Raw genomic sequence first — 19,773 nt, forward strand, 5'->3', positions numbered from 1 at the left:
TACTTAGAAATGATGAAGCTCAAGACATTATAGCCATTCATAATTTATGTTTCTAATAGAGAAAAAATAAATTCTTTATTTCAATCCCATATTCTACTTCTGTTTTTACCTAGCTAATTATCATATTCTATGATAATAATTAGACATTGCCAAGAAAGTGAAAGAATCCATGATTAGGCTGAGAAGATTGAGCAGGCAGGAGGGAGTGGGTAGCGAAGGGAGTGGGGAGCAGAGAGGGCAGACGGTACAGAGTGGAAGGAACAGGCGGTAGGCAGAAGCCCAGAGTCCACCGAGGGGAACACGGGGCAATTAAGCATGTGGAATCTGCTGTTGGACAGACTCAAGCTCTACCATGTAGTAACTGGATGAACTTGGGCAAGTCTCTTCACCTTGGGGATAACAATATAATCCACTTTACAGAGTTATTATGAGGATTAATTGAAATAAGCCATGCAAATGTTTGGTACATGGTAAACACTGCCTAAATGTTAGCTGTGCTGATGAAGATGATGTGGGCTACTTGAGGTCAGGTACGTCTATGTGCTCAGTTCAGTGGACAGGCCCTAAATGGGCAACTTACCATTACTCTGCACCAGAAACTTACATTAGGAAGAGAAAACTTGCAGACAAAAGAATCTCTATTATGTAAAAAGAGAAATAGTTGGTGGGTCTTCAATATTAACACATGCACAGAAAAACTGAGAACAATCATACGCTGAAACTCTGCCAAGTGAAAAGAACCGAGAAGTTAAAATAGCAGGCGAAATGTGAAGAAGGGGTTACATCATAGTCAGCAAAAATGGATACAGGAGTTGTGTACATAGTAGTTAAAATGGTGGGCTTTAGAACTGCATGGACCTGGCTCCTGCTAAGCCATTTATTAAGTAGGTGACTTTGAACATGTTACTTCTTTCCTGGGCCTCTGTTTATGCATCTATAAAAGGAGAATATAAATCCCTACCTTATGAGATTGTTATGTGGATTCAATGAGGAAATATATAAATTTAGCACACTGTTATGATAAATATGATGTCATTATTACTTTATTAGAGTTTAGTACTATAGTTAGAGTTCATCACAGATTTAGAGAACACTTTATATGAGAAAGCTAAATACAACTAGGCTAAGCTTAAAGACAAGAAGACAGGAGCCAGAATGTAGGGCACAGCAAGTAGACAGGGTATGCACGCCGTGGTGGGCAGTGGCAGGCAGAAGGGTACGCACATTCAGAACTGTATCAAGAAAAATAAACAGTTGTTCTCATTCTCTGAGATGGCCGAGATAAGCCAGAAAGAGTTTTAAGTTAACTGCTGGCAGGAAAGTTTCATGATATGCAAATGATCAGAGCCATGACAAAGATCCTCAACAGGATGAGCTTCCTTTGGAGGGTTTTTAAAAAACAGAGGCAGTTAACGTTACTAGTATTTTAAATACAATTCTGCCTACAGGCTGATAGATGGGATAAATAACTCTCTCAGTAGGGTCTTCTACTCTAGAGGACAAATGGCATTTGTCTCTTAGTTGAAATGTATTTTTAGTAGGTGTCATGGAAGAAAGAGGGACAGATACAGTCCACTATCAGGAGAAACCACCTCTAAGAATCTGGCATTATGGCGGGTCACCTGTGTTTGATTTGTAGCCATTCTGTAATCTGGTCCATAATGGCCGTTTTTATGGGTATTGTATTTCCCGACCTCTATTCATTTTAATCCTACCAATGAAGAGTACTGTAGTATAATCTTTACTTAGTAAATTTGGAAACTGAGGCATAAGGAAGTTAAATTCGTATCCAAAATACCCATGGAAGACAGAGCTTTTGTTCAGCCTAAATCTATTTGCCAAAGCTTCAGTTAAAAATAGCAGTGAATTGCCAATGAGTTACTAGACAAAGAAAAAGTGTTTCCCAATCAAAAAACTGATACACTAAAAAAATAGTCAATATGATACTCTATTTGATAAAACTGCTTTACCTAGGACAGAACCTTTCCATAGCTCTTAGAATCGAGAACCACTTTGGCTCCTTAATGTGAGGAGGGTTCAATCATCAGAGGTGGACTGAGATTCACCATGAAAAATGATGGTCTAATTGTATGAAATTTTCTGAAGCAGATCACTCTCACAATAGTAATAGCATATTAAAAGAAGAAGAAAATGAACCCTGAAATATGGAGCCTATTAAGGATATCATTATGTAGAAGACTGTTATCTGCAAATTCATAAAGGGATGATTTGGAAACCATCTTCTGAATTAAAAATAAAAAACTATTAAATAACGATAACCAGAAATTTTTATAAACCATGCAGAGAAAGAAGAGGGAAATTTTGAACAATCTCACAGCATTAAATATTTATTTAAATAGCATCATTTGAATTCAAACAAATGAGACTTTTGAAGGATAAAGTTAGAGGCTTACATTCTTTCACTCATGACTACCACTCATTCATTCAATTGGCACTGATTAAGCTTAGAGCCCTGATTCAAAATATTATTAAGGGTTCAAAAGGAATAAAAGATATGGTCTTTTATCTCTCAGAGTTTATACCTCAGATAGGAGACAATGTTTCATTCAGTTTCTGCTAGATAATTCAAAATCTAGAGTTATATATGAATGTGTTGCATGTGCTGTAGGAATATAACCAATTTTTAGAAAAGAAATAAAGCAGGGAAGTTTCCATTTCTTTTATATGTCTTGCCTACATGTTTTATCTAACTTCTATGTATTCTAAGGAATACCAGCATTGAATTAGGAAAAGAGCTAGTAGTAAGAATACAGGTAGGAATGAGCTATATAAGTATGATTGGGTAAGGTTATGATTCATTGTAAGTAATCGAGATTAATGATGGGAGATGAATGCAAATGAAAAGTATTAGACAAAGCATCCTTATGCAGCAAAGTTCTTAAGTAGGGAGGATAATCATTAGAATGCAACGAAGTTCATTGTGAAATGTTTCAAAGTACACTTGTCCTCTCTTCTCCCACCTCCAACAGCTTAAAGCAAAGCGGCAATGCCCCAGAGAGGAACACAATCCCGGTCAGTGAATCAAGGCTGCTATTCAAATACCTAGAGGAACCATCTTTATTAGAATATAGGAATGCACAAGTTAACTCTTTTGTGATGGGTCATCAGTCTCTTCCATCCACCTCCATAAAAATAAACTTAATGTGGCTTACTTCTGCTGTCTTCAAGTTAATTCCCAAATTATAGTAGCTCAGTTTCTTTTTTTTAAGATTTTATTTATTAATTTTCAGAGAGAGAGAGCACAAGCAGAGGGAGCAGCAGGGGCAGAGGGAGAGGGAGAAGCAGGTTCCCTGCTGAGCACGGAGCCCGATGCAGGACTCGATCCCAGGACCCTGGGATCATGACCTGAGCTGAAGGCAGACCCTTAACTGACTGAGCCACCCACCCAGGCGTCCCAAGTAGCTCAGTTTCTAACCAACTAAACTGAATCTGAAATTGTCATGTATTCTTTTTTTTTTTTTTTAATATTTATTTGAGAGAGAGACCACGAGCAGAAGAAGGAGGGGCAGAGGGAGAGGCAGAGAGAATCTCAAGCGGACTCTGCACTGAACACAGAGCCCAAGGCGAGGCTTGATCTCATAACCCTGAGATCAAGACCTGAACCGAAACCAAGAGTTGGACGCTTAACTGACTGAGCCGCCCAGATGCGCCTGAAATTGTCATGTATTCTTATAGCAATAATTTTGTTTATAACCATTAGGCATACTAATCTATCTTAAATACTACCCTGAGAGGAAGTTTAAACAGTTGTGTTAGTAGAGTAGTAAAGAAGTACAGGCAATAAATAGAATAGGTAATATAAAAGATGCAGAAACAGATGGGCTACAAGGTCCTGAAAAAGACAAAGTGAGCTGGGATAAACGCTGCTGGTAAAAGGGACTGGTGTGGGAAGGGAATAACGCTTCTCTGAATTCGCACTCACAGAAAGAGAGGAAGGCTAATGATCCAGAGAGGTTTTGTATTGGACAAGATACCCCATCACATACCATGGCCTAAATCAGTGGGGTTTTTTTGTTTTGTTTTGTTTTTTTTAAGTTTTATTTAAGTAATCTCTATACCCAACATGGAGCTCGAACTCACAACCCTGAGATCAAGAGTCGCAAGCTCTTCAGACTCAGCCAGCCAGGCGCCCCCTAAATCAGTGATTCTTAAAGTGTGGTCCTCAGGCAAGCTCCACTGGCACCATCTGGGAGCGTGTGAGAAAGCAAATCCATGAGCCCCACCCCCGACCTACTGAATCAGAATCCCTGAGGATAAGGCTCAGGAAACCATGTGCCAACAAGCCCGCTGTGCGTTTTCTCTCCATATTAAGGTGTGAGAACCACTGACCTAAATTATCTCAGTTAAAGCAGATCATCGGCTGAGTACCAGAGGGTGGGGTGAGGACTTCAGGGTGGAGATTTCAAACAGCTGCAGGGAGGAATGTAGGAGGATGGAGGTGCGGAATTAACAAAAAGCAGCCGGGTTGTACCAGGCCCATCTGAAGCTACTTAGCATACCCTTATGAATTTAAAAATGTTGTGAGAGGGCTTCTGGGTCTGTCTTCCGTGCACAGTAATAATGAGTCTAGGTAAAACTGCATTCAGATTATCTAGTAACTGACTATGGTTCTGGAAAGATAGCTTGATTATGATTTAGGAATTGCTATATATGGCACATATATATAATATACATATGAGTGGGGGTGTATGTATATATATGTATGTACAGAATGAATCAAATTAAAAAAGAAGAAAGTCTGCAGAAGACTGGAAGAGAAAATACACTGGAACAACAGACTCAGAATGAAACCCATTAACTCTTCTGTGTGGCCCTGGGAAAATTACTAAACTTCTTCATGGCTCATTTTCTCATCTGTAAAGTTGATCTAGCATTCTTTTATTCAAACAAAGTAGGGGGGAATAGATAAGTCCATTAATAACCACAGCACAAAGCATTATGAGAAATGCGTTGATGGGGTATTCATTGATATTTATAGATTTCTTAGAGAACAGTGAAGAATTACAATTAATTCTAAATAAGGAAAACAAGGAAGCCTTCACACTGAAGAGACAGTGGAGCTAGACCATGAAGAGCTAGAGGAAGTCAACAGATGGAAGACCATGTAGGTAGAGAGTAAGAAAGTGCAGGGCATGCATAGGGAACAGAAATAGCCCAGCGCGGATTTGTAGACGTGAGGCTATGCTGAGGGAGGGAGAAGGTCTCTTCTAGCTCTCCAACTGATTTTTCAAACATTTTTCAGCAGCCTGAAAATAATGGGCGAATTTGATAGCGTACTTTTATCAACCAACCCAGTGCTAGGGCACTTTTTCATTTTTGAACAGTTCATAAATACTGAACTCTGGGTAAAAGCCTCTCAAAATTCTTTTTTTTTTAAGATTTTATTTATTTATTTGAGAGAGAGAGAATGAGAGATAGAGAGCACGAGAGGGAAGAGGGTCAGAGGGAGAAGCAGACTCCCCGCCGAGCAGGGAGCCCGATGCGGGACTCGATCCCGGGACTCCAGGATGATGACCTAAGCCGAAGGCAGTCGCCCAACCAACTGAGCCACCCAGGCGCCCAGCCTCTCAAAATTCTTCCCGGCTGGCTTTAAAGTAAAAGAATCAGGGGTGTAGATTGTCACAGGAGTGTCCAACCTTTCCATTTCCATAGTCCTGGCATGGGGATCACAGGTATTCCCGGGGCCACATGGCAGAAGCGTTGCTTGCTTCTTTGCAAAATATTGCAGCTCAGAGGCCAGAGTTTAAATTGATTCCATTGTAGGAAAGGAAGAACACTGCAATGAACTTTTGATTATCCTTTTATAAGCAGGCCAACTTTTTATTCTTAGTAAAATTCATATATTGAATCTCTGGCAAAGAGCCCTTGCTAAGCACCCTTTTCTTGTCTTGGGTCAAGTCTCAGGAGACCCGAGTGAGCAGAAAGCAGTTGTCCTCTTGAATTTAAAAGCAGTTCTGAGCTCTCCTCGGGGTAGCTCAGTTACACTTAAGACAAAAGAATAGCAGGCTCTGAATTTCTGGAAGAGAAAACACACAAGAAAAGCATCTCTTGCAGAGTGATCGGATTTCACGATTCCAGGACAAAGCAGCAGGCCGATCAATCACAATATCATACCTTCCCCTTCTGGAAAATGTTTCTTTCTGATCAGTCGCTTTTTACAACTTCTGAAAACCTTCCAGCTGCCAGACTGCAAGGGCATCCAAACAGTGGACACCTATGGTTCTACTTCAGGAAAGAATGAATCGTAGTTTCAGTTAATGAATTGTATACCAGGCAGATGAGCCCTGAAAGTTTGTCCAAAGAACAGTGTTTCACTAAGTTCTAGGCTCCTGTGGAATGAGTCACACGCCTATCTATAAAGATGACTTCTCTGGGCTTTTTAAGGCTGTCCATGGTATGGAAACTCTCAAGGGAAACAACCTCCCCAGAGCACAGTGTTCAGGATGTGTGCCACCGTTACCCGTCCATGTGCTGACCGGCAGACGTTATTAAGCACCTACTTTGTGCTGAGCAGAGACAACATTGGTTGGTTCTAACGCAAAAAAATCTGAGTCAGATCCCATCCCTGAAATATAGCCCAGAATGTTACAATTGTTGGTTTTTAATCCTTTCTCTGACCTCACTCTGACAGAATGACAGTGAATTTTGAGAGTTCGGATCTAGGTGAACTGATCAAACAGCTACTCTTTCCCTGTTTTACGTTAATGATAATGGTTTGAACATGGGCCAAGCTTTCCTTTTTTATAAGTTTTTCCTGAGCTTTCGCTACATCACTTGGCCTCATTAAATGGGCATCACTTCTAGATTGGGTCCCCTTCCCTAACATGTTAACTAGGTATCATTCAGGAAATAGTTGATATCATGAATGATTACCTCTTTCCTCAATCATCCTTCTCATCATCAATACAAGATTTGGGATACTGTCAAGAAAGAGGCTTTTGTTTTGTTTTTACATGTCCAAATAAAATGAACCTTTGAGGTCTCACAGAATCATAAACTGACAGATGAGGCTGAAGGGAATTTTTATTCATCAAGCACAGGCTCCTTGGGCAGATTTCTCATTTGCAAGCGGTGTATGCCGACAATTAAAAAGAGAGTAGGTGTGAATGCCAAGAACCACAAGTGTGTGTGAGCAGAGATGGGGTGGAAGGCAGAAAAGACAGACCGTTCGTTGCCTAACAGGATTTCCCTGACAGCCCATTAGAGACAGTGACGCTCTGAAGCACTGTAAATTGTTGGACCCTCAGAAGCCTCCAATTTCTGTTGAATTTCTGTTGGCTGTTATTTCTTCCTCAGAAGGGAAGTTTGAGAAGAGACTTTATAATTATGTAAAGTGGCAGGGGGAAAGGAGGATACAGTTTTCAAACAATTTTTCTCTTCAGTCAGCAGTTCTCTCACCATTATTTTCACAATTAACTCAGTCTGCATTATTTTTAAAAACTCGCGACTTTAAAAATTATTTAATCTGATGTATTTTTGTTAACTAATACGTGAAATTGTTCCATGCCAAGGGTATTTCTGTTCAAAAGAGACCCCAAAGACAAGGATAAAAAGCCCTGTTTCCCCACTGTCAAGTACTGGTAGCAACATAGATTCCTATTTACTCTCCCTCATGGCATCCTGCCATTTTTATTTCTGACTCTGACATTTTGGCTCTAATTCACAGGCAATTTCTGATTCGTTAGCCACTCTGTTCCTATACCCAGGGAAAGATCCATGTTTATAATGCCTGAAACTTACGCAATTTGAAGGATCCCTTTTAAGAAAAAAATACCAAATACCAAATACCAAATGCCCATGATCACTTGAAGGCCCCCCAGGAGAAGGGGAAGCACAAAGCAGGGAAGTTGAATTCAAAAGTGACATCGATTTTAACAATTACTGTTGGAAACATTGTGTTTTACATTTTTACAAAAACAAGCACTATGACAATATATTGCTAGGCCCCTCCCAGGACTCTGAAAGGGGCTTGTGCAAATGAGCAGCCTGAGGCTTCAGCTTCTACAGTTTCACAAGAACCTGCCTCTGTTCTCACCGGCAGCCAATCTCCATCACCACCCTTACACGAAGGGGAAGTTCCAGCCCAAGAATAATTCTAACCCCCTTTAGTGGTTTCCCTTAACCCAGAGAAAGACTAAGCTCTCGAAAGGGACATAGTTCTGGGGGTGGGGGGATGGGTTAGCCTGGTGACGGGTATTAAGGAGGGCACGGATGCATGGAGCACTGGGTGTTATATGCAAACAATGAATCATGGAACACTGCATCAAAAACTAATGATGTATGGTGACTAACATAATAAAAAAATAATAAATAAAATAAAATAGAGTAAAATAAAATTTAAAAAAGACATAGTTCACATTAGTGTTTTCGTTTTTTCTCAGGTAAATACCCAGAAGTAGAATTACTGGATCATAGGGTACTTCTATTTTTAGTTTTTTGAGATCCCTCCAATACTGTTTTCCACAGTGACTGCACCAATTTACATCTCTACCTATAGTACTTTTTCCTTTTTCCACATCCTCACCAACACTTGTTATTGCTTGTCTTTTTGATGCTAGCTTTTCTGACTTGTCCATTGATAGATGCATAGATAAAGATGTGAGGTGTGTATATACACAGTGGAATATTACTCAGCCATAAAAAAGAATGTGATCTTGCCTTTTGTGAAACATGGACAGACTGAGAGAGTATTATGCTAAATGAAATAAGTCAGACAGAGAAAGACAAATACCATATGATTTCACTTATATGTGGAAATCAAACAACAGAACGGCAAAAAAAGAAAAACAGATTCCTAAATATAGAGAACAAATCTGTGGTTGCCAGAGAGTTGGGGGTGAGGAGTGGGGGGGCGGTGGAAGGATAGGCAAAACAGGTGAAGGGGATTAAGAGGTACATCCTTCCAGTTAAAAATAAGTCACAGTGATAAAAGCTACAGCATGGGAAACAGAGTCAATAATCTTAATAACTTTGTGTGGTGACAGATGGTAACTAAACTTCTCACAGTGAGCATACGGGAATGTATATCATTGTCAAATCACTGTTGTACACCTGAGACTAATATATGTCAACTATGCTTCAGTTAAAATAATTTTTAATTTAAAAAAGTTCAAGAATTAAAGGCAAAAAAGAGAAAAAATATTGTAGAAAATTAAAATATTGTTCCTAAATATACTGGTTTCTCATCCTCAACATAGTACCCATACCTCCTTGATCATCTTGTCTGAGAATCCTGCTTTCGCAGGATGCACATTTCTATAAGGTTCCTTTTCACGGAATATTATATTTAGTGATCAAAATTTACTTCTCTCTTAAATTCCAACCCTCCCCCACCCCCCCCACACCTTTTTTTTTTTTTTTTAAAGTTCAGACAGGATCTTCCATTGTGGTTCCAGGCTCATGTCAGAGAGAGAGGCTTTATTCAAAAATAATTTGCCAAAGACTTCTGCAGGCTTCTGAGGCTACTTGTGATGACTCTCACAGAAGGGGTTTTATAAAAGTCTAGTCTGGACTATGTTCCAGCAAGTGACTGGCTCCCCAGACAGCGGCTAGAGCTCATGGCCATCCTCAACTGGGCACTTCCACAGTCAGAAGAGGGGCCTCTCCGAAGCACACTGGCAGACAGACCCACTGTAATAGACCATTCTAATCCATTTACCAGCTTTCCTGGGCTTTGCCAAAGAATAAGGCCTCATCTTCAGAAGGCACATTGTATGATTCACCTAATTAGGTTCTGCTTATGACCTACTATGTATCCAACACAGACCCAGAAAACAAATTCTTTCTAGCCACAGAGAAATCTTATTTCTGAGCCATTCATACCTCTCCTACTTGGACCAGTTTCATTCTTAGCCTCAGCTGCTTATATGGTAAAATTAGTGCTGATGGTCACATAGCAATCCACCCAATCTTTAGTCATTACGCTTTTCTTTTCAGTCTTGTTATTTACTTCTTTTGAAGTGTAATTAACATACAGTGTTACATTAGTTTCAGGTATACAGTATAATGATGCAACAATTCTAAGCATTGCTCAATGCTCCTCAAGATAAGAGGACTCTTAATGCCCATCACCTATTTCACCCATCCCCCCACCTACCTCCCCTCTGGCAACCACCAGTTTGTTCTCTGTATTTAAGAGTCTGGTTTTGTTTATTTATCTTTTTTTTGTTGTTGTTCACTTGTTTCTTAAACTCCACATATGAGTGAAATTATATGGTCTTTCATACTTGTCTTTCTCTTGTCTGACTTATTTTCCTTAGCATCCAGGTCCAGGTCCATCACTACCCAAAGGAATCTGCACGTTTAAATGCAATCCCTATCAGAATACCAACATTTTTCACAGATAATACTAAAGTTTGTATAGAACCACAAAGGAACCCAAATAGCCAAAGCAATCCTGAAAAAGAAGAATAAAACTGGAGGTATCACAATCCCGTATTTCAAGACATACTATAAAGCTGTAGTAACCAAAACAGTATGATACTGGCAGAAAAACAGACACATAAATCAATGGAACAGAATAGAGACCCTAGAAATAAACCCACGTTTATATGGTCAATTAATCCACAACAAAGGAGGCAAGAATACACAAGAGGGAAGACAGTCTCTTCAACATATGGTCCTGGGAAAACTGGAGAGCTACATGGAAAAGCATGAAACTGGACCACTTTCTCACACCATACACAAAAATCAACTCAAAATGGATGAAAGGCCTAAACGTGAGGCCTGAAACCATAAAATTCTCACAAGAAAACCTAGGCAGTAATTTCTTTGACATCAGCCATAAAAACATTTTTCTAGATACGTCTCCTCAGGCAAGGGAAACAGAAGCAAAAAATAAACTAGTGCAGCTACATCAAAATAAAAAGCTTTTGCACAGTTAAGGAAACCATCAATAAAATGACAAGGCAAACTACTGAATGGGAGAAGATATTTTCAAATGATATATCTGATAAGGGGTTAATATCTCAAATACATACAAAAATTTATACAACTTAACACCAACAACAAATAATCCAATTAAAAAATGGGCAGAGGACCTGAACATTTTTCCAAAGAAGCCACATACAGATGGCCAACACACATGAGAAGATGCTCATCATTATTCCTCATCAGGGAAATGCAAATCGAAAACACAAAGAGAGATCACCTTACACCTGTCAGAATGGCTAGAATAAAAAAGACAAGAAAGAATAAGTGTTGGTGAGGATGTAGAGAAAAAAGGAACCCTCATGCAAGTATTGGTGGGAAAGCAAATTGGTACAGCCACTGTAGAAAACACCATGGAGGCTCCTTAAAAAGTTAAAAATAGGATTACTATATGATCCAGTAATTCCACTACTGGGCATTTACCCAAAGAAAATGAAAACACTAATTTGGAAAAGATATATGCACCCCTATGTTTATTGCAGCACTATTTACAATAGCCAAGATTTGGATGCATCCCAAGTGTCCATCAGTAGATGAATGGATAAAGGAGATTTTTAAATTTTTTTTATTATGTTATGTTATGCTAGTCACCATACAGTACATCATTAGTTTTTGATGTAGTGAAGATATATATTTAATAGACAGCCACAAAAAACAATGCAATCTTGCCATTTGCAACACTGACTTAACTCTAGAGTAACCAGCATAGGGCAGCATCGGAGGGGACATCCAAGTCATAAAATCACACAATAATAGATTTTTAGAATACAAGGAACCTCCAAAGTGACCTGGTTGAACCTCCCAGCCAGCAGTAGGAGTCAGGTCCCCAGAGCTCAAAAGGTTGTTCATCTGCCTGCAACTGAAGAATCCACTCACATAGAGCTCCTCCTCTTACATGGCAGGCAGTTTCCTTGGGGACTGATTTTAATGTTTAGAAACTCCTCCTTATATTTGCTCACTTCTAGGCCATAGTCCCCCATCTACCACTCCTATTCCAGGAGCAGCCAAGAATAACCCTCTTCTTACTCTACCAATGACAATCCTTTTAACTCTTATGAACAATATACCGAGTTCCACTTAGACGTCTACTCTTCTTTCTACTATTAACCTTTTGGCATGATTTCTTGCCCTTTCACTATTCTGGCACCTGCTTCTAAATGTTCTCTAATTTGGCATATCCCCCTTGAAACATCTCACCTAGACCTAAAACTATTAACCTAGATATGGTCTATGCATATTTGTACTAGATATTTCTATTTTTGTGTAATAGCATTTAAACAATCCACAATCGAATTAACTTTGGGAGTCAACCGTGCCAAACTCTTGGCTACAATTAAGCTCATGACCAATTACATTTAAAACCAGAATGTTCTCTAAGCTAGATTCTCTAAGAAGAGAAGATCATATGCCTCTAGGAGTTAAACCATCTTACAATGATCATCTTCCAATTGATGTTTAAAGGATGGAATCCCATAAAAATCTGCCCCCCTCCCCCAGCTTTGACCTGCTGCAGAGTTTGTCAACCTAAGGTCAGCAAACTCATCTTCAAATTCTGCCAAATGTCTACATAGTACCATGCTATATAAAAACTGTCTTGCAATTAAAGACTACAAAATCCTCAGTGGAATGGTCATCAGCCCTAAAAAAAAGGTCATCCACCCTAACCCAGGTTAGGTAAAGCTCTATAAACTTCTTATATTTTTATGACTGTCTCCACAACGTTGATAGCATTCCAAGGCCTACAGTAAGCATTAAGTTGTTACTTACTAAGCCATCGGATAATCGAATGATGAGTTCCCCAGCTCTCACCCTCTCTTTAATGATGTTGCTTGGTTTTCAATGTATTTCTTTCCCCAGATCACTCCTAGGAGCTATAGTTCTATGCTATGGCACTGAGCAGTGACAATATTCTTGCCTCTGCCACTGACTGATTCTGTACCTCAGAAATACGTGTAAGCTTCTCAAGATCATCGTTTCTCCATAGAACAACAATCCCAACATTCCGTGTATTTACACAAAGACATGTAGTACATCCTATGGACCAGGCACAGTTCTAAGCATTTTAAGAATAATAATTCATTTAATTTTCAGGAAAACCAGACTGAAGGGCAGAAAGCTTAACTAATTTTGCCAGGATCATATCGCCAGCAAGTGGTAGAGCTGGGATCTGAATCCAGGCAGTCTACCTTTGGCATGTGTGTGCTTAACCACTATACCACCCTATCTCTCCACGTGTCTAATGGCATAATGTCTGGGTAGTAAGGAAGAACTTCATCTTCCTTGGGTAGTATGGAAGATCATTGATCACACTGCTTACCTAATAAGTGAATCTCCTGATATATAAAAAACTGCTTGATTTTTCATTAGTTCCTCAGAGAGTAGCTTCTTCTGGGTCATATTTTTTAAAGTTACTAACCAATGGAAAAATCACTCAAAATACAGTGCCTTGAACACAGAATGGACGAAACTGCCTTGAATTGATTTGGATTCCTTCCAGTCACAACTGTTGGAAGTATTTACCCGAAATGTTAAGAACCATGAGAGCCAGTTGACCTATTGCCAGAACAACAGCAAATCAAAAAAGTGCTACGCCAGGCACCAGGAATCTGAGGGAAAAGGAAAAACGCATTTCCTCAGAAAAACATCAAGGTACAGACTCTTCCAGAGCTAAGCAATGAAGCACCAACCCAGTCGAAGGTAAGAAGAGAAAGGTACTCAGATATTTGCAGGCAGTTTACAGTGGCCTACAGAGCAACTTACGACCTCATCAAGGAGCACTTCCTACCTTGCTCCAGGCTTGTTCACAAACACACTCCCGGTCGGTAAGTTCACTCCGGTTCAGGGTTTCCTGGGGGCTCACTCATCTTGGAGCTCTTATTCCAAAGGGTTCAGGGCAATGGATTTTTAAAAATAATTAAAGCCACTTCACAAAAGCTATAAACCTACTCTCAAGAAAGTGGACTGATAGGAAGAAAAGGAAAAGTTGGAAGGCAGAGTGGTCACAGAAGCAGTGCTACTGAGAGACATTTTTTTTTACTCCAAATTTAGATTCAAACTGAATCCAGTATTCCTCCAGCTGAATAAGAAGCATGCCAAACTGCACAGAGCAGAGCCCTGAGGGGGATGTTTCTGTCTCATGGTAGACTTCACAGAAGGCAAGATCCTTCAACCTAGGCCTAGGCTCTATGGCAAAATAGTCTCTCAGTACAAAGGTTCTCTCTGGAAAGTTTCCTTTTGAAGGGAGTTTATGGTGACCAGCTCTAATCATCAGAAAGACACCGATGGGCTTCTGAATGACTGAAAGTCACACTTCATTTAAATGAAGCAGTAGGACATAGCAGAACATCTGCATCCAACTAATAATGTTAGAGATGAAATGATCAAGATTCTGGAGGGAATCCTTTGGGAATACAAATATGAATGTGGATTTTTACCTTTGGCTAACTGAAATACTCTTCTAACATAGTAGATGAAGGAAAAAAAGAGCAGTTAATAATTGCAAGATAATTTGAAGCAAATAATGCAATACATATGTATATACATACTCGTTTATATACACACACACACAGCTACATTCCTCTCCACCCCCTTTAGGAGGTGAGACTGTTAGATTGTTGAGATAGGCCAATTCTTGACATGCTTTTATAAAAGATAAAATGGATATTTGTCCCCAATGAGTAAGTGTTCCTGGGAACTTTCCAGAAAGAAATGCTACAATGTGAAAACCAGTAAACAGAAGATGAAGCAATAGCCCAGGTAAAGTCCAAATTTGAGAACTCAAACAAGCTTACACTTCTGGTACCAAGGGCTCCATTTCCCAGGTGAGGAGGTGACACACGTATCACAGGAACTGAGTCCAGGAATGCCCTGGTTCTCTGGGTCTGAGGAGGCTGCTCTCCTGGCAGGTCTTCCCTGGGTACTGGTCTGATTGTCATGGGAATTAGGGTTCTGGGCGGGAAGATGCGTGATCACTGGCCAGAGGGAAAGGTCTCATGGGACTCTAAGACAAGGTGCTTGGACATGACTTGCAGAGGCAAAGGTGGACAGTAGCCATGGCAAGGAGAAAGCAGACCTTTCTCCTGCTACCATGAGACTCTTTTCCCCTCTGTCTCTTCCAGCATTTCCTCTAAGATAGGCTGAGGCACATAATCGACTGGTCAAAGTGGAATACTGGATGTGAACAGTTCCAAGCCTCAGTCTCCTGATCTGTAAAGTGGGGATAACTATACTGTTTTCCCTGTCTCAAAAGCTTGCCATAAAAACCCCAATGTGTATGATCCACCTGCTATAGACTTAATATTTTGTGTTCCCCTCAAATTCATACGCTGAAACCTAATACCCGATATAATGGTATTAAGAGATGAGGCCTCTGGGAGGTGATTAGGTCATGTGGGTAGAGGCCTCACGGATAGCATCAGTACCCTAAAAAGAGACCGCACGGAGCCCCCCAGGCCCTCAGCCACATGGGGACAAGGTGAACACATGGCTATGACCCAAGAAGCAGGCTCTCACCAGAGACTGAGACTAATTTTGCTGGTGTTTTGATCTTAGACTTCTTGGCCTCCAGAACTAGAGAAATTTCTGTTTACAAGCCACCCAGTCTATGGCATTCTGTTAGAGCAGCCCAGATGGATTAAGACACTACCCTACTATTATATTTCCTCCTTTATCAACAACTTATAGACCATATAAAAATAAGGAATAATTTTCCTCCTTTTCTCACTTCCCATCAGGCTATCATTAGACCTGGACCCACCTTTCCCAATAAAAAGTGGGGAACGTTTTTCCATTTCTTTGTGTCTTCCTCAATTTCTTTCATGAGTATTTTATAGTTTTCTGAGTACAGATTCTTTGCCTCTTTGGTTAGATTTATTCCTAGGTATCTCATGGTTTTGGGTGCAATTGTAAACGGGATTGACTCCTTAATTTCTCTTCTGTCTTGTTGTTGGTGTATAGGAATGCCACTGATTTCTGTGCATTGATTTTATATCCTGCCACTTTACTGAATTCCTGTATGAGTTCTAGCAGTTTTGGCTAAAATTAACAAGTCAGGAAATGACAGATGTTGGCAGGGATGCAGAGAAAGGGGAACCTTCCTATACTGTTGGTGGGAATGCAAGCTGGTGCAGCCACTCTGGAAAACAGTATGGAGGTTCCTCCGACAGTTGAAAATAGAGCTACCATACGATCCAGCAATTGCACTACTGGGTATTTACCCCAAAGATACAAATGTAGGGATCCGAAGGGGTACGTGCACCCCGATGTTTATAGCAGCAATGTCCACAGTAGCCAAACTGTGGAAAGAGCCAAGATGTCTATTGACAGATGAATGGATAAAGAAGATGTGGTATATATATACAATGGAATATTATGCAGCCATCAAAAGGAAAGAAATCTTGCCATTTGCAACGACGTGGATGGAACTGGAGGGTATTACGCTGAGCGAAATAAGTCAATCAGAGAAAGACATGTATCATATGACCTCACTGATATCAGGAATTCTTAATCTCAGGAAACAAACTGAGTGTTGCTGGAGTGGTGGGGGGGTGGGAGGGATGGGGTGGCTGGGTGATAGACATTGGGGAGAGTATGTGCTACGGTGAGCTCTGTGAAGTGTTCAAGATTGTTGAATCACAGATCTGTACCTCTGAAGCAAGTAATACATTATATGTTAAAAAAAAAAAAGAAGAAGATAGCAGAGGGGAAGAATGAAGCGGGGGGAATCGGAGGGGGAGCTGAACCATGAGAGACTATGGACTCTGAGAAACAAACTGAGGGTTCTAGAGGGGAGGGGGTGGGGGGATGGGTTAGTCTGGTGATGGGTATTAAAGAGGGCACGTTCTGCATGGAGCACTGGGTGTTATATGCAAACAATGAATCATGGAACACTACATCAAAAACTAATGATGTAATGTATGGTGATTAACGTAATTAAAAAAATAAATTAAAAAAAGTGGGGAAACGCAGTTTGTTAGCAGTGAGTCATAAAACAGACAATACCTGCCTTGTCTCAAGCTCCCACATCGCCTCTTTCCCAGGACAAGAGAACTTCTTTCCAGAAAAAAGTTATTTGGAACTACCATTTAATTTATCAGAAACTCATAATTAAATAGGACTCCATTTTATGGACTTCAAAAAACCAGATTGAAATTTACCTTGCCTGACATTTACAGATGTATTTAAAACAGAGTTGTTCTTCAAAATCATCATATTCAATATAAGAAAAACAAACTCTGTCCACAGTTACTGTTCTGGCTTTGCCAACCTGACGGCAACCTCTGGGCACAGTTGTTCTGTTTTTCCCCTTGATTGAGATGCTCAGTATTAATCAGTGTATCCCACTGCTTTTCATTATATCTAACTTAGATGACAAGGAACTGGGGACTGTGTCACACAGTACCTACAATACAAGCACTTTTTTTTTTTAAGATTTATTTATTTTAAAAAGAGGGAGAGAGAGAGAGATAGAGAAAGAAAACATGAGCGGGAGACAGAGGGAGAGAGAATCTCAAGCAGACCCCCTGCTGAGTATGGAGCCCAATGCGAGGCTGGATCTCACCACCCCAAGATCATGACCTGAGCCAAAACCAAGAGTCAGAAGCTTAAGGGACTGGGCCACCCAGGTGCCCCAATGCAAGCACTTTTAACAGAATGATCATTCTCTATTTTCAAGGCCACAGAGTTGCTCAATTGGCAACAGGAAACAATTATCCCACAGAAGAGAATCTCCTCCTATTTCTTCATTATTTTCCTACAAATAAATATATTCCAATACACCTTTTCTATCAGTTTAATTCACTCACTAGGTTCACTAGAGCCTAGTTACTTCTAATCTGGGAAGAGTCTGATTCTCTTCCTTTATTTGTGATGGTGAAGATAGAAGATGCTCATAACGACAGACGCATTAGCAAGTGCATTGTGTGCATGTGCGCACGCGCGTGTGCGTGCGTGCGTGTGTCCCCCTCTGTCTCCTGCTCATGCACGTACGCATCGGTGCAGACATTCACAATTGAGAATACAGACTCTGCCAAGGACCCCAGGGATCCCCTGGCTCAACCCTCTTTGATTCCCATTATAACTTGACAGAACTGAGATAACATAGCTGAGACTTCCCTTCCCTTCTGTTCCTTCTTCCAGTCCATTAGCCCACATCTGCAGAATGGATTCATGACCTTCCTACCTTTCCTCTGCTTCCCACTTGCCTCTTTCTCTCTCTTCTCTCTCACCTAGGTCCACTTTTCCCAGGCTGTACACCTTTCCATCAGCTACCACCTTCCAGAGACCTCATTCACACAAGGCATCTGAGCTTTTCACAAAGGTGTTTCTGAGCACATATCTCGACTGCCAATTCCCTAGAAATTCAAAAGTAAAAATAAACTTACAAGCAAATGCTGCAGATCAAGCAGAAGGGCAGTTTCAATCAGAACAAGAGAAGAGAAAACTAATTTTTGAATCTGGAATGTGAGCTCCCATTCACCATTACATCCTCCACATCTAGAGCAGTGCTTGTATATCATAAGTGCTCAATAAAAGCACACATAGATTACTGAGGAGCTCCACAGCCCAGTCATCAGCAGGTAGAAGATTGTAAAGGCAAAGTGCATTAGAAGCCAGAAGACCTAGGATCTAGTACTGGCTCTGACAAAAATAAATTATGTGGCTAGGAGCAAATTTTTTCCTTGATAAAATTAATGGATCACCACTAAATTATTTCTAAGGTATTTTCTATTTTAAAAATTCTATGATGATAAAATATATGAATTACAGTTAAAGGTTGAAAGGTCTCTGAAGAGGTTTGTGGTCAAGCCACCCACCTCTCGCCTTTATTTTATATTTCCAGAAAGATGACGCACTATCCCATTTGGAAAATTTCCAGGAAAATATCTGAATCTCCTATTGTAATCTACTCTAAGATTTTACTTTAAAAAAAAATCATTCTCAGATTTAACCTAAAATTCATTTCTATGTTTATATTGTTGTTGATCAATTTAGGACTTAACTATCCAATTATAAAATTCCACAATTCTCATAATCTTGGAATATAATTTTATTTCCAATGCAAGTATTAAAAGATATGGCCAATAAGGCATAAAAAACATTTTCCCTGAAGTCATATCATTGACTAAATCATTAAGCTTGTCTACTGTGCTTCTCTGTAAATATACATTTGTAGCAGGACTTGATTAGTTTTCTACCAAGAAATACATGTTTATTAAATTATATCTCATGCACCAGGACTCCTTATTTATCTTAGTAATTTTTAATGGAAAAGTAAATGAAACATTATTATATAAATGCTTAGAGAGATGACAGTAATTTTATTCTAAATTAAATAAAGAAAAGGTTAAATAAATATTACAATCTTTCAGGAATTACAGTATAAGCCTTAAAATCATAAATCTCCCACTTACTCATTTATAACTTACGCTTAAAATATTTACCAGTGTAATACTGAAACGAAGTTCTCATTTTCTGGCAATTTCCTGGTTTTTCAAAAGTTTAAGTTTGATGACATGCCAATTCCCATTCAGATCTTAATTTAAATATTATATTTTTAAACACATTCTAGTTTTGCATTTTTGTAATACATGCTATAGGAAATGCTGACATTTCAACCTTCTACCCTAATCTTTGGATTTGAGGGTCTCCTTATTTATACATGTGTTCTCAAACACACACACACACACACACACACACACACACACACACATTTTGTTGTCTAATATCTAAAACAAAGTACTCAGTCTCATAACCATAGTAAACCAGAGACAAAGGAAGAAACTTACTTTTAGTAATAAAGGATGGCAAATATCTGGATAATCT

The 19,773-nt window shown here is 39.7% G+C and overlaps 1 protein-coding gene across 7 annotated transcripts in view; it reads right to left on the minus strand.

Moving 5' to 3' along the window:
- Positions 1–19,773, minus strand: part of GHR (growth hormone receptor) — a 257,534-nt gene that overhangs the window by 206,558 nt on the left and 31,203 nt on the right. The window contains exon 1 of one of the 7 annotated variants that reach the window (XM_025867339.2): positions 12,718–12,847. The exons of the other annotated variants lie outside the window; for them this stretch is intronic. The gene's annotated coding sequence lies outside the window, so the exon portion shown is untranslated. Of the gene's footprint in view, positions 1–12,717; positions 12,848–19,773 lie in introns of those variants that run through there. 7 annotated transcript variants of the gene reach the window in all.

The sequence above is a fragment of the Callorhinus ursinus genome, unplaced genomic scaffold (assembly GCF_003265705.2).
Source record: "Callorhinus ursinus isolate GAN/ISIS: 27379988/994484 unplaced genomic scaffold, GSC_fseal_2.0 scaffold3, whole genome shotgun sequence".
Lineage (NCBI taxonomy): Eukaryota > Metazoa > Chordata > Mammalia > Carnivora > Otariidae > Callorhinus > Callorhinus ursinus.